The following is a 17067-nucleotide window of genomic DNA, read 5'->3' on the forward strand; positions in this document are numbered from 1 at the left end:
ACAAAACCTACATTTAGAGCCAGTTATTCATTCAGTCTAATGAGAAACTGTAGAACGGACTCGGTTTATATCACAATACCTAAATTTAGAGTTGGTTATTCATTAAGCCTAATGAGAAACTGTAGAACGGACTCAGTTTATATCACAATACCTACATTTAGAGTCGGTTATTCATTCAGCCTAATGAGAAACTGTAGAACGGACTCGGTTTATATCACAATACCTACATTTAGAGTCGGTTATTCATTCAGCCTAATGAGAAACTATAGAACAGACTCGGTTTATATCACAATACCTACATTTAGAGTCGGTTATTCATTCAGTCTAATGAGAAACTGTAGAACAGACTCGGTTTATATCACAATACCTACATTTAGAGTCGGTTATTCATTCAGTCTAATGAGAAACTGTAGAACGGACTCGGTTTATATCACAATACCTACATTTAGAGTCGGTTATTCATTCAGTCTAATGAGAAACTGTAGAACAGACTCGGTTTATATCACAATACCTACATTTAGAGTCGGTTATTCATTCAGCCTAATGAGAAACTGTAGAACGGACTCGGTTTATATCACAATACCTACATTTACAGTCGGTTATTCATTCAGCCTAATGAGAAACTGTAGAACGGACTCGGTTTATATCACAATACCTACATTTAGAGCCGGTTATTCATTGAGTCTAATGAGAAACTGTAGAACAGACTCGGTTTATATCACAATACCTACATTTAGAGTCGGTTATTCATTCAGCCTAATGAGAAACTGTAGAACAGACTCGGTTTATATCACAATACCTACATTTAGAGTCGGTTATTCATTCAGTCTAATGAGAAACTGTAGAACAGACACGGTTTATATCACAATACCTACATTTAGAGTCGGTTATTCATTCAGTCTAATGAGGAACTGTAGAACAGACTCGGTTTATATCACAATACCTACATTTAGAGTCGGTTATTCATTCAGCCTAATGAGAAACTGTAGAACAGACTCGGTTTATATCACAATACCTACATTTAGAGTCGGTTATTCATTCAGCCTAATGAGAAACTGTAGAACAGACTCGGTTTATATCACAATACCTACATTTAGAGTCGGTTATTCATTCAGCCTAATGAGAAACTGTAGAACAGACTCGGTTTATATCACACTACCTACATTTAGAGTCGGTTATTCATTCAGCCTAATAAGAAACTGTAGAACAGACTCGGTTTATATCACAATACCTACATTTAGAGTCGGTTATTCATTCAGCCTAATGAGAAACTGTAGAACAGACTCGGTTTATATCACAATACCTACATTTAGAGTCGGTTATTCATTCAGCCTAATGAGAAACTGTAGAACGGACTCGGTTTATATCACAATACCTACATTTTGAGTCGGTTATTCATTCAGTCTAATGAGAAACTGTAGAACAGAGTCAGTTTATATCACAATACCTACATTTAGAGCCGGTTATTCATTCAGTGTAACGAGAAACTGTAGAACGGACTCGGTTTATATCACAATACCTACATTTAGAGCCGGTTATTCATTCAGTCTAATGAGAAACTGTAGAACAGACTCGGTTTATATCACAATACCTACATTTAGAGTCGGTTATTCATTCAGCCTAATGAGAAACTGTAGAACGGACTCGGTTTATATCACAATACCTACATTTAGAGTCGGTTATTCATTCAGTCTAACGAGAAACTGTAGAACGGACTCGGTTTCTATCACAATACCTACATTTAGAGTCGGTTATTCATTCAGCCTAATGAGAAACTGTAGAACGGACTCGGTTTATATCACAATACCGACATTTAGAGTCGGTTATTCATTCAGCCTAATGAGAAACTGTAGAACGGACTCGGTTTATATCACAATACCTACATTTAGAGCCGGTTATTCATTCAGTGTAACGAGAAACTGTAGAACGGACTCGGTTTATATCACAATACCTACATTTAGAGCCGGTTATTCATTCAGTCTAATGAGAAACTGTAGAACAGACTCAGTTTATATCACAATACCTACATTTAGAGTCGGTTATTCATTCAGTCTAATGAGAAACTGTAGAACGGACTCGGTTTATATCACAATACCTACATTTAGAGCCGGTTATTCATTCAGTGTAACGAGAAACTGTAGAACGGACTCGGTTTATATCACAATACCTACATTTAGAGCCGGTTATTCATTCAGTCTAATGAGAAACTGAAGAACAGACTCAGTTTATATCACAATACCTACATTTAGAGTCGGTTATTCATTCAGTCTAATGAGAAACTGTAGAACAGACTCGGTTTATATTACAATACCTACATTTAGAGTCTGTTATTCATTCAGTCTAATGAGAAACTGTAGAACGGACTCGGTTTATATCACAATACCTACATTTAGAGTCGGTTATTCATTCAGCCTAATGAGAAACTGTAGAACAGACTCAGTTTATATCACAATATCTACATTTAGAGTCGGTTATTCATTCAGTCTAATGACAAACTGTAGAACGGACTCGGTTTATATCACAATACCTACATTTAGAGTCGGTCATTCATTCAGCCTAATGAGAAACTGTAGAACAGACTCGGTTTATATCACAATACCGACATTTAGAGTCGGTTATTCATTCAGTCTAACGAGAAACTGTAGAACGGACTCGGTTTCTATCACAATACCTACATTTAGAGTCGGTTATTCATTCAGCCTAACGAGAAACTGTAGAACGGACTCGGTTTATATCACAATACCGACATTTAGAGTCAGTTATTCATTCAGCCTAATGAGAAACTGTAGAACAGACTCGGTTTATATCACAATACCTACATTTAGAGTCGGTTATTCATTAAGCCTAATGAGAAACTGTAGAACAGACTCGGTTTATATCACAATACCTACATTTAGAGTCGTTTATTCAATCAGTCTAATGAGAAACAGTAGAACAGACTTGGTTTATATCAAAATACCTACATTTAGAGTTGGTTATTCATTCAGTCTAATGAGAAACTGTAGAACGGACTCGGTTTATATCACAATACCTACATTTAGAGTCGGTTACTCATTCAGTCTAATGAGAAACTGTAGAACAGACTCGGTTTATATCACAATACCTACATTTAGAGTCGGTTATTCATTAAGCCTAATGAGAAACTGTAGAACAGACTCGGTTTATATCACAATACCTACATTTAGAGTCGGTTATTCATTCAGTCTAATGAGAAACAGTAGAACAGACTCGGTTTATATCAAAATGCCTACATTTAGAGTTGGTTATTCATTCAGTCTAATGAGAAACTGTAGAACGGACTCGGTTTATATCACAATACCTACATTTAGAGTCGGTTACTCATTCAGTCTAATGAGAAACTGTAGAACGGACTCGGTTTATATCACAATAGAGTCGGTTATTCATTCAGCCTAATGAGAAACTGTAGAACGGACTCGGTTTATATTACAATAGAGTCGGTTATTCATTCAGCCTAATGAGAAACTGTAGAACGGACTCGGTTTATATCACAATACCTACATTTAGAGTCAGTTATTCATTCAGTCTAATGAGAAACTGTAGAACAGACTCGGTTTATATCACAATACCTACATTTAGAGCCGGTTATTCATTCAGCCTAATGAGAAACTGTAGAACGGACTCGGTTTATATCACAATACCTACATTTAGAGTCGGTTATTCATTCAGTCTAATGAGAAACTGTAGAACAGACTCGGTTTATATCACAATACCTACATTTAAAGTCGGTTATTCATTCAGTCTAATGAGAAACTGTAGAACAGACTCGGTTTATATCACAATACCTACATTTAGAGTCGGTTATTCATTCAGTCTAATGAGAAACTGTAGAACAGACTCGGTTTATATCACAATACCTACATTTAAAGTCGGTTATTCATTCAGTCTAATGAGAAACTGTAGAACGGACTTGGTTTATATCACAATACCTACATTTACAGTCGGTTATTCATTCAGCCTAATGAGAAACTGTAGAACGGACTCGGTTTATATCACAATACCTACATTTAGAGCCGGTTATTCATTCAGTGTAATGAGAAACTGTAGAACAGACTCGGTTTATATCACAAAACCTACATTTAGAGTCGGTTATTCATTCAGCCTAATGAGAAACTGTAGAACAGACTCGGTTTATATCACAATACCTACATTTAGAGTCGGTTATTCATTCAGTCTAATGAGAAACTGTAGAACAGACTCGGTGTATATCACAATACCTACATTTAGAGTCGGTTATTCATTCAGTCTAATGAGAAACTGTAGAACAGACTCGGTTTATATCACAATACCTACATTTAGAGTCGGTTATTCATTAAGCCTAATGAGAAACTGTAGAATAGACTCGGTTTATATCACAATACCTACATTTAGAGTCGGTTATTCATTCAGTCTAATGAGAAACAGTAGAACAGACTCGGTTTATATCAAAATACCTACATTTAGAGTTGGTTATTCATTCAGTCTAATGAGAAACTGTAGAACGGACTCGGTTTATATCACAATACCTACATTTAGAGTCGGTTATTCATTCAGTCTAATGAGAAACTGTAGAACGGACTCGGTTTATATCACAATAGAGTCGGTTATTCATTCAGCCTAATGAGAAACTGTAGAACGGACTCAGTTTATATCACAATACCTACATTTAGAGTCGGTTATTCATTCAGTCTAATGAGAAACTGTAGAACAGACTCGGTTTATATCACAATACCTACATTTAGAGTCGGTTATTCATTCAGCCTAATGAGAAACTGTAGAACGGACTCGGTTTATATCACAATACCTACATTTAGAGTCGGTTATTCATTCAGTCTAATGAGAAACTGTAGAACGGACTCGCTTTATATCACAATACCTACCTTTAGAGCCGGTTATTCATTCAGCCTAATGAGAAACTGTAGAACGGACTCAGTTTATATCACAATACCTACATTTAGAGTCGGTTATTCATTCAGCCTAATGAGAAACTGTAGAAAAGACTCGGTTTATATCACAATACCTACATTTAGAGTCGGTTATTCATTCAGTCTAATGAGAAACTGTAGAACAGACTCGGTTTATATCACAATACTTACATTTAGAGTCGGTTATTCATTCAGCCTAATGAGAAACTGTAGAACGGACTCGGTTTATATCACAATACCTACATTTAGACTCGGTTATTCATTCAGCCTAATGAGAAACTGTAGAACGGACTCGGTTTATATCACAATACCTACATTTAGAGCCGGTTATTCATTCAGTCTAATGAGAAACTGTAGAACGGACTCGGTTTATATCACAATACCTACATTTAGAGTCGGTTATTCATTCAGCCTAATGAGAAACTGTAGAACGGACTCGGTTTATATCACAATACCTACATTTAGAGCCGGTTATTCATTCACTCTAATGAGAAACTGTAGAACGGACTCGGTTTATATCACAATACCTACATTTAGAGCCGGTTATTCATTCAGCCTAATGAGAAACTGTAGAACGGACTCGGTTTATATCACAATACCTACATTTAGAGCTGGTTATTCATTCAGCCTAATGAGAAACTGTAGAACGGACTCGGTTTATATCACAATACCTACATTTAGAGCCGGTTATTCATTCAGTCTAATGAGAAACTGTAGAACGGACTCGGTTTATATCACAATACCTACATTTAGAGCCGGTTATTCATTCAGTCTAATGAGAAACTGTAGAACGGACTCGGTTTATATCACAATACCTACATTTAGAGCCGGTTATTCATTCAGTCTAATGAGAAACTGTAGAACGGACTCGGTTTATATCACAATACCTACATTTAGAGTCGGTTATTCATTCAGCCTAATGAGAAACTGTAGAACGGACTCGGTTTATATCACAATACCTACATTTAGAGCCGGTTATTCATTCACTCTAATGAGAAACTGTAGAACGGACTCGGTTTATATCACAATACCTACATTTAGAGCCGGTTATTCATTCAGTCTAATGAGAAACTGTAGAACGGACTTGGTTTATATCACAATACCTACATTTAGAGCCGGTTATTCATTCACTCTAATGAGAAACTGTAGAACGGACTCGGTTTATATCACAATACCTACATTTAGAGTCGGTTATTCATTCAGCCTAATGAGAAACTGTAGAACAGACTCGGTTTATATTACAATACCTACATTTAGAGTCTGTTATTCATTCAGTCTAATGAGAAACTGTAGAGCAGACTCGGTTTATATTACAATACCTACATTTAGAGCCGGTTATTCATTCAGTCTAATGAGAAACTGTAGAACAGACTCGGTTTATATCACAATACCTACATTTAGAGTCGGTTATTCATTCAGCCTAATGAGAAACTGTAGAACGGACTCGGTTTATATTACAATACCTACATTTAGAGTCTGTTATTCATTCAGTCTAATGAGAAACTGTAGAACAGACTCGGTTTATATCACAATATAAGCACTCACTCTCGCAGTGATTCTGTTTAGGGGGTCTAAACCTCCACTTCTGGAAAGTCTCTTTAGGGCAATGTTTGTTGAAGAAAGCACCACACCAATGAAATTTCACTGAGATGATATACCATCACTGAAAACATGAATTTCTCACGAGCTTCTGGCAAAAATAAAATTAAAAATAAAAACAACACTCAAGGACAAAAGGAATACTCTTGGATATACCATCATATCTATATTAGATAAAAAAATCAGTACTGACAATAAATTTAAGCCGTATAAATGGAGATAAACTTGGAATATGACAGTCTTCTGTACTAAAAAGTGCTAAACATCTAAATCTGAGCTGAACTGACTTGGCTCACAGTGTATGTGTGTACCAGAGTGTCATAAAAAGTGTTGCTGTCTTAGCCGATTTTGTTGCCTTCATATGTTTGAAGTTGTACCGACACCCCTGTGTGTCTATATATATATATATATATATAAAACCATGAACTATACACATCCTGCGTCCCTGTAGCCATTCCACTGTTTCTGTGAGTGTGGTTTGCATGCTCTGCAGAGCTCCCAGCATGCCTTCTTCTTGCATGACTGACACCCTCAGACCAACAACAGGAAGAGGAGGGGGCACCGGCTGCCCCCAGCAGGAAATACCGCTACAGGCATGGAAGCATCTTCCAGACTCATAAGGCTCACTCCCAACACTCCACATATGCAGGCATACAGCTCTCAGCAGCAGAGATCCAGGAGGCTTCGATTTGCTCTCGTCTTTGGAGACGTCCAGGGCTTCACAGCAGCTCCTGGCTTTGATAAAAGGTCAGAACACTGCCTGTCCACTTTATTGGAAACACCCGCCTTACAGACCACTGTCCAAATATTATCCACAAATTTATCTGGAATGAATTGTCATATTGATATTGATATTTTTGTTATTATATATAAAATAACAACTTATAAAGTGCAGTACATTTAAATGCTGGGATCAAAATCTCAAGCATTTTGGCAGCTTTATCGAAGGATAAATAAATTGAAATCACCTATTTATAGGATTTTTGGCGAAGCTGTCTGTTTTGTGTTGTGCCTGTCACTTGGAAATACAAAGCATGATGCATATTCATTTTAAGGAACACATATTAGAGTTTCTTTGTCCAGGAAAGCCCAGATTATGCGAGTGGTTTATCAACTGTCCATTCAGATGTGTTTATGATTTGGATTATGATTATATTCGAATTAGTGATGAGTAAAACCACACAATAAAAATACAGAACATATCTTGAAGTATTAGTGACTTATTAGCTCTAAAATAAGCGAAGGTGATTCATTTGTGTCGGTAACTTGCAGAGCAAAGTCTTTAAAGAGGGGCAGTCGTGGGCTGGAGGTCAGGGAACTGGCCCTGTGACCGGAAGGTCGCCAGTTCAATCCTCAGTGCTGACAGTCCATGACTGAGGTGTCCTTGAGCAAGACATCTAACCCCGAATTGCTCCCTAGGTGCCATGGATAGGGCTGCCCAGGTTATATACTTAAGCTTCTATACACACATTCATAACAAGTTATAATGCATTCATAAGGCATTATAAACATGGTTATAAATATTTATATGAATGGAGTACATTGAATTACACTTTATAGCCATGTCTGGTATACATTGTTATACAACTGTGAATATAATGTATTATAAATAGTGTTAATAACATGTTATATTTGATAGTAAAGAGTGTTGTCATTGTAATTTGTCCCCTCACTGGTTCTAACGTCAAGCACTAGAACCCTTCACTCTGTATCACTACACTACACTACAGTACAGTAAGGCTGGTTTCTGCTGGCGTTCTATTGGATATGCAGTGTTAAGTCAGTGTCAGGCTAACGGTGGTGAATATTAACGGTGGTGAACATTAACAGTAGTGAACATTAACAGTGGTGCACATTAACAGTGGTGCACATTAACAGTGGTGATCATTAACAGTGGTGAACATTAACAGTGGTGAACATTAACAGTGGTGAACATTAACAGTGGTGCACATTAACAGTGGTGCACATTAACAGTGGTGAACATTAACAGTGGTGAACATTGACTTTCCCACATTGGGTGAAACTCTGATGCTGCTCTAGTTTAAACTCTGACATTTGAAGCCTGTAATGAGCTTTATTGTGTTTTAGTGTTTCAGTAAATCCTTCAGTAAATTCTTCAACTTGAAGCCTCATATAATGCATTTGTTAAGAATTCATAATGCATGATAAGCATGGCTATAACATATAATGCATTTTTATAAATATATATATAGCCGTATTTATGATGCCTTATTAATGCATTATAACATGTTACGAATGTGTTTATAGATGCTTACAAACCTGAAATAGTACATTAGAATTATTTCTCACATTTATCTGCCATTAATGGTATTTGGCAGACATTCTTACCTACAGTGACTTACAGAAGTGCTTTGTTTTCTGTGTGGAAAACAGTACAAATGAGGTAGAGTGTAAAGATACTCTTGAGTTTAGGCACTGCCAGAAACATTGATATTGATACAGAATTTCAGAGATGCACAATACACAGAGATTACACAAGCTTTTGTTATTTTAATGTAAGATTCAGGTTCTTTTAAGTGCTTTTCAGAAATATGGGCTTTCAGGTGTGTTGGAATAAAATAGCCTTATTTGCAAACTTTTTTAACGTCGCCAACTTAGACAAACCACTCAGAAGTGCGTCATACCTACATCACCCAAGTGGCCACTCACAGTACAAAGGAGAGGAGAGGTAGTTAGGAGCATATGTTTCACCTGGAACACCAACAGTGAGCTAATCAGCTAGTCATTCAAGCTTTGAAATGCAGAACATTGTGGGAACACTCACTTTTACAGGACATTCCAGACAATGGGCGAACAGATAAGAGTAAGAGTGGCGCACAATCTCTAACATGTAGAGTTGTGTAGTTACTGCCCACTAATGAAGGTCACCAGCTCTCCTTCTAGAGATCTACTATCCTACAGAGTTTAGTTCCAACCTGCATTAATGTGCTGCACAATAATCTGCATCCAATCCAGCCAAGCAAGAACTTAATCATCTGAAGCAGGTTTTACGGACTGTGGTTAGGCCGAGTTTCAGATGGTAGATCTCCAGGAAAAGGGATGGTGACGCCTGGGCTTGAGGGTGGCTAATACGTCAACAGATGGGCTGTACACCAGTAAAGTAGAGCTACAAGAGGAGGGTTTCTAATAAAGTGGCCATATGGTCCACCACCCCAAATGTTTTCAGCCAATAGCTGCTCTGTGGTCAGAAACTGACCACTGATGAAGGCCGTGAGGATGACTAAAACCAAAGCCATGCATCAAAATGTGGGCCACAGTCTGTATCTGTGCACCAGCAAGGTGGGGCTACAGGGGAAGGGATTCTAATAAAGTGGCCAGAAAGCAGCATATGGTCCACCGCCCCAAACGTTTTCAGCCAGTAACTCTGTGGTCAGAAACTGACCACTCCTGAAGGGTGTGAGGAGGACTAAAACCAAAGCCATGCATCAACATATGGGCTACAAGGGAAGGGTTTCTAATAAAGTGGCCAGAAAGCAACATATGGTCCACCACCCCAAAAGTTTTCAGCCAATAGCTGCTCTGTGGTCAGAAATTGGGCACTAATAAAGGACTAGAGGATGGCTAAAACCAAAGCCATGCATCAAATTATGGGCCATAGCCTGTTTCTATACACCAGCAAGGTGGGGCCACAAAGGAAGGGTTTCTAATAAAGTGTCCAGTGAGTGAATGTGGGTCAGTTCAGTTCAGTATATGAGCTGCGAGTATATTGGCAGTAATGGAGCAGGACTTCAGCAGGCAGAGCTGGTCTGGCTAGTGAAAATCCCCAACCCCCAGCCCTCTCACCTGCTCTGATCACCAGGGGGGAGATCATTCATCATTTATCCAGCTCCGTTACAGCTACATATGGGATGCTAAAGCCAGAATGCAGGGGAGAGCACATCTAGGGAACATAATGGATGGTCAAACAATATACTGTCAGACTTTCTGTGTGCTTGAAAGTACAACGAGCCCTTATGAAAAGAAGCAAAGAAGTGCAATTTATATTTAAAGCAATCTGAATCCGACTTAAATATTCCCAGTACTCTCCGTGGACACGATTCCCAGCCATGTAATTGTGCATGTCTAGAGGAGACAAAAGAAAGGTGTAGTGCAGGGAAATGAAACATCTATCTGCTACGTCCCACTAACAGATTTCTGCATGTGGAATATGGGTAAATGAACCTTCTCCTGCCTTTCAGAGGAAGAATGTTTCTTATTCACACTAGTGGGGTTTGGAATTTACACTGTATGCTTTTGAAAAATGAACAGCACTGCTGGGCAAAATATACTGTCTAATAATGTTGCACAACAATTTAAACCAATCAGGCATAACATTGAGTACCTCCCTGTTTCTATGCTTACTGTCCACTTTATCAGCTCCACTTACTGTATAGCTGGTCTCTGTAGTTCTACAGTTACAGACTGTAGTCCATCTGTTTCTCTGATACTCTGTTACCCTGTTCTTCAGTGGTCAGGACCCCCATGGACCCTCACAGAGCAGGTACTGTTTGGGTGGTGGGTCATTCTCAACACTGCTGTAACACTGACGTGGTGGTGGTGTGTTGCGCTGTGCTGGTCTGAGTGGATCAGACACAGCAGTGCTGCGGGAGTTTTTAAACACCTCAGTGTCGCTGCTGGACTGAGAACAGCCCACCAACCAAAGATATCCAGCCAACAGTGTCCTGTGACCACTGATGAAGGACTAGAGGATGACCAACACAAACTGTGCAGCAGCAGATGAGCTGTCGTCTCTGACTTTACATCTACAAGGAGGACCGACAAGGTAGGAGTGTCTATAGAGTGGACAGTGAGTGGACATAGTATTGACCTCCGGCCGCGTTCGGCTGTTTCGTTCAAAACTACATTTATTACACATATTGGTATCACTTCAATTTAGGGGGGCATTATAACAGCATTTAATAATCTTATTAAACCTTTCCAAGCCAGTAACTTGCTAGTTTGAAATGAGAACTGGGGTAAATTAAGCATTTTCCAGTGTTTCACTTGGATGCAACAATTTTTTTTCCAATGTTAACAATGAGTGTTGTATCTAAAAGCCCTTTTCTGATGAAACGTGTTGCAGTTTAGGCCACAATAGTTTGCTGATGTTGGAACAAAACCTCATATCTCCAAAATGCCAACTTTACAGGAGAAGGAAAAAACCTACTTTACTTTTGTGAAGATGCTTCTGGAGGAGACACGGAGTCACCGGATGGGTTGTGACTGAATGGGTAAGAGGGATGCAGGTGCAGGCTGAAGACGGACCGACTCTGAATAGTTCTTTGGAAACAACGTGATTTATTTACAAAGTGGAAACACACAAAAGAAAAACTGAACAAACACAGAATAAACGATGATTAAAATGTTTACCTGACTCAATAGCAGCACAGGTAAGTATAAGTAGTCTTAGGTCACAAGGCCATAGGACTATGCACTCTAGCTTTGCTCTACTCGCTTTCTCCTCAGATTCCTCGCAATCTGAGGTGAGTGTCGCTGAGCTAGCCTTCCCCAGAACCATTCCCCCCACCTCTTATAGGGTTAGCCCAGCCCCTGCATTACCTGAGCTCACCCACTCCACAGTGCAGGGGTGTTGCTGTCCCACAAGAGTGGATTAAAAACAAGGATAAATAAAAGGATAATTGATATCATAAGGCCTTAATATCCCATATTACCGGTAGAGGTGTCTAATTACAATGAGCACATTTGCTACCCTGTCACACACACACACACACACACACACACACACACACACACACACACACACACACACACACACGCGCACACACACACACACACACACACACACACACATACAGGCTCTAGTGATGGGCAATGCATTTGCCTGATCACAACTTTCAATGTAAGTCAATGGAAACAGACATATTTCTAAGCAGTTTTCGGCCGTTTCGTTTGGCCCATTCATCATGCAAGACAAAATTTAAAAAGACAAAAGCTTCCAAAACTGAAAAACGACAAAACCATGGAGGTACGAGGTTTCGTTATGACAGCAATGATTTGTTTCTGAATGTACGTGAACAGATATAATATGCAGAAGATCACCTCCAGCCATATATCTGCTTTCAATTCCCAGAAAACATGAAAACCACACAAGCACAAAACACGTCTCCATCCTCCACTGCTCACCCGCAGTACAGTAATCCCGTCCGCGCCAAAACATCATCACGATTAAGCCATAACGTTAGTACAAGCACAGGTTGTAAAATTTTATTCCTCACTCATGGCCACTGAGGATTCACTGCAGCAGGCGTTTTTCAGAGAGAACAGTTAAATCAATGCTAAACGCTGCATGAATAAACACGGCTCAGCAGAAACTCGCACCACTAACACTTTAAGAAAACAAACAGTAGGTAAGAAAGGCTGCACATGTTCACCTCCTCTGTGCTTTAGGTTGTAAAAGGTTTGTTCCTGTCAGTTTTCCCAATAACTGTTAAACAGGGTTTCTTACTGTTCGGTTGTACTTATGCCTTTTCTCATTGGGGTAACTCTCAATGGGCTGTGACCAGAGGTGGATAAAGTACACAAATCATATACTTAAGTTAAAGTAGAGACGCCCAAGGTAAAATATTCCTCCAGTAAAAGTAGAAGTTCCTCCCTTTAGACCTCCACTGGAGTAAAAGTACTAAAGTATTTCCCTTCAAATGTACTTAAGTATAAAGTAAAAGTACTAAAAGAGTAATTCTGGCTCTGATGTCCTGTTATCATTTTTATAACCAGACTGGCTTCATGAACTCATTTCAGGTGAAAGTCCTCCAGCGTCTCTCTTGGTAAACCAGTCTTTTAATAGAAGGTCATTAATTAGTGACGCTGACGTCTATTAAAATGATCAGAAGCACAAAACACTGAAGGTAAACAGTTTCCATCAGGGAGAACCGAGTGGCTCTGAAATCACTTTTTACACACAAGCAAAGTTTCAGTTTCAGATTTATTTACAACTTTGTTCCAAGTTTAAGTTGAATAAAAACTGGCTTTAAACTCAGGATCACAGATGAGCTCCTTTACTATGTTGATCTGTAGGCGTCTGTTCATAAACATAAACAAGCCCAAACTCATTTACTATAAAATGAAATGGTGTTTGTAGAAATTCAGAAAAAAGCCGCGTCAGTCTCAACTGCATATGTGGACATATTTCTATTGTAGTCAGATATTAGACTCTGAAATGTAGTGGAGTGAAAGTAAAAAGTCGCCCAAAATGGAAAAACTTCAGTACAGATATACCAAAAAATACTGAAGTACAGAAACTAATTACATTTACTCAGTTACTCAGTTACTGTCCACCACTTGCTGTTATAGCACACAAGCACAGCCATATATACACAAATTCAGTAGGTTGTAGCTCAATCAGGAGCATTTCAACCTGCAAGTTTTGCATCTCGACAAGCCTCCACTGTAGAAGGCGATCTCATGATGAGATCAAACATCTGGGGAAAGTCTGTTAAACTTAAGCTTATTGGTAATAGATTGTGATGAAACCTGTCATTAACAAGGGTGCATCACTTGGGACACTCAAATGATGGATTTATTGCCAACATAAACACTGAGCAAATATTTAACATAAAATGTATATACTTTCCTGAATTACTTTCATTAGAAGCGACCACTCATGATCCTGTCTGACACTCTCTTTACATCCAGAACACTTTTCCCAAGCTGTTCCTTTAGGATTATCCCTACTCCATTTCTCTTCCTCTCTACACCACGATAGAACAGTTTGAATCCACCTCCAATGTTCCTGGCCTTGCTTCCTTTCCATCTGGTCTCCTGGACACACAGAATATCTACCTTCCTTCTCTCCATCGTGTCTGCAAGCTCTCTGCCTTTACCAGTCATTGTCCCTATGTTCAGAGTCCCTACTCTAACCTCCACACTCCTGCCTTTCCTTCTCTCTTGCTGCCTTCTAACCCGCCTTCCTCCTACTTTATGTACTTCTTATGCCGGTCCCAAGCCCGGATAAATGGTGAGGGTTGCGTCAGGAAGGGCATCCGGCGTAAAGCTTGGGCCAAAACTATCATGTGGATCACAAATATGATTGCCATACCGGATCGGTCGAGGCCCGGGTTAACCACGAGCGCCTCCGGTGCTGTTGACCAGCAGGGTGCCGGTGGAAATTGGACTACTGTAGGTCAAAGGCCATCAGAGAGGAGAGGAGGAAGGTGGGTTAGAAGGCAGCGAGAGAGAAGGAAAGGCAGAAGGAAAGCAGTGTACTGGTCCCCATTTTTAAGAACAAGGGTGATGTGCAGAGCTGCAGTAACTACAGAGGTATACAATTGATGAGCCACACCATGAAGGTATGGGAAAGAGTTGTTGAAGCAAGGCTAAGGCGAGAGGTTCAGATCAGTGAGCAGCAGTTTGGTTTCATGCCCAGAAAGAGCACCACAGATGCAATTTTTGCATTGAGAGTGTTGGTAGAGAAGTACAGAGAAGGTCAGAAGGAGCTGCATTGTGTCTTTGTGGATCTAGAGAAGGCAGATGATAGGGTGCCAAGAGAGGAACTGTGGTACTGTATGAGGAAGTCAGGTGTAGCTGAAAAGTATGTTAGGGTGGTGCAGGACATGTATGAGGATAGTGAGACAGTGGTGAGGTGTGCAGTTGGAGTGAGAAATGGTTTCAAGGTGAAGGTGGGGTTACATCAGGGATCAGCTTTGAGCCCCTTCTTGTTTGCAATGGTGATGGACAGGTTGACAGATGAGGTCAGGCAGGAGGCTCCATGGACCATGATGTTTGCAGATGACATTGTAATCTGTGGTGAGAGTAGAGAACAGGTGGAAGAGAATCTGGAGAGGTGGAGGTTTGCACTGGAGAGGAGAGGAATGAAGGTCAGTAGAGACAAGACAAGGGAGGCAGGTGGAAAGGTGAAGATGCCAGGAGTAGAGGTTGTAAAGGTGGATGACTTCAAATATCTTGGGTCAACCATCCAGAGCAATGGACAGTGCAAAAAAGAGGTGAAGAAGAGGGTGCAGGCAGGATGGAGTGGGTGGAGACGGGTGTCAGGGCTGATGTGTGACAGAAGGATAGCAGCAAGAGTGAAAGGGAAGGTTTACAAGACAGCAGTGCGTCCTGCTATGATGTTTGGTTTGGAGACTGTGGCTCTGTCTAAAAGACAGGAGGCTGAGCTGGAGGTGGCGGAGTTGAAGATCCTAACATTTTCGTTGGGCGAGACAAGGATGGACAAGATTAGAAATGAGCAGATCAGAGGGACGGTGAAGGTGGAGCAGTTTGGAGATAAAGCCAGAGAGGCCAGGTTGAGATGGTTTGGACATGTGTTGAGGAGGAATAGTGGATATATTGGGCAAAGAAAGTTGGAGATGGAGCTGTCAGGTAGAAGGAGAAGAGGTAGACCTCAGAGAAGGTTTATGGATGTAGTGAAGGTGGACATGGAGATGGTTGGTGTAAAAGTAGAGGAGGCAGTGGATAGGGCAAGATGGAGGCAGATTATCCGCTGTGCCGACCCCTAAAGGGAGCAGCCGAAAGAAGAAGAAAAAGAAGAAGCGACCCAACTTCAATAAACCTAGAACTGATTCAATTGTGCAAGAACTCTTAGATTTTTTCACTCAGTCTTATTACGAGGCAACAGATGGTAGGTGTTGCCAATGTATGGCCAAAGAGCATGGGTAGGTGTTTCTAATAAAGCAGCAACTCAGCATGCACATACAAATACAGAAGACTGCAGCACATTCCATGCCCACAACCTGGTTTTGCCTCTATCCTTAGGAGGCACACTTTCAGGCTCTAGCAGAGAGAAATCCTCACACTGCGACACACCACTGGGCGGGCCAGGAAGGGAAAGAAGGGCAGGAAGAAATTGAAAGTCTTCAGCACAGTCAGATCCACCTGGCAGGGAGTCCACTAGTCTCTCACCCTCTGTCTTCCCAGTGGAATAGCCCAGCATTTATGGGCATAGATGTTTCAGTTGTATTTCACTGAGAGCCTGTGTCCCTGTGGGTCACACTGGAGCAGCTCTGAAGCCTGAAGACAATCCTCTATCGCTAGCCATCCTGTAAATCTGGACACGGAAGGAAAAACAAAAAGATTTGTTGGTTAAGTTTAAACGTAAGAAACCTGGCTCTCATTGACCTTCAGGTAATAAATTAATTGAATGTACGGCACAAATTCCTGTTCTATCTGACCCTTAATGAACTCACTGTCTTAAAGCAGCCGGGTTACTTACTTTTTAAGGTAAAGAAACAAATCATTTTTATAGTGTGTTTGTGCTCTGAGACACTGGCTGTATTATGAGCTATAAACCAATGACATCATACAATAAGGTCCAGATACAAATAACCAATGCTACTACATAAATGATTCTTTTTAAGCTACTGCTGTAAAGTTAGACAAGCTTTAGGGGCTTAAAGGGTAAAATTGTATACTACTGCTCAGTTTATATCACAAAACCTACATTTAGAGTCGGTTATTCATTCAGTCCAATGAGAAACTGTAGAACGGACTCGGTTTATATCACAATACCTACATTTAGAGTCGGTTATTCATTCAGCCTAATGAGAAACTGTAGAACGGATTCGGTTTATAT

Source organism: Pygocentrus nattereri, chromosome 25 (genome assembly GCF_015220715.1).
Source record: "Pygocentrus nattereri isolate fPygNat1 chromosome 25, fPygNat1.pri, whole genome shotgun sequence".
In the NCBI taxonomy this organism is placed as follows: domain Eukaryota; kingdom Metazoa; phylum Chordata; class Actinopteri; order Characiformes; family Serrasalmidae; genus Pygocentrus; species Pygocentrus nattereri.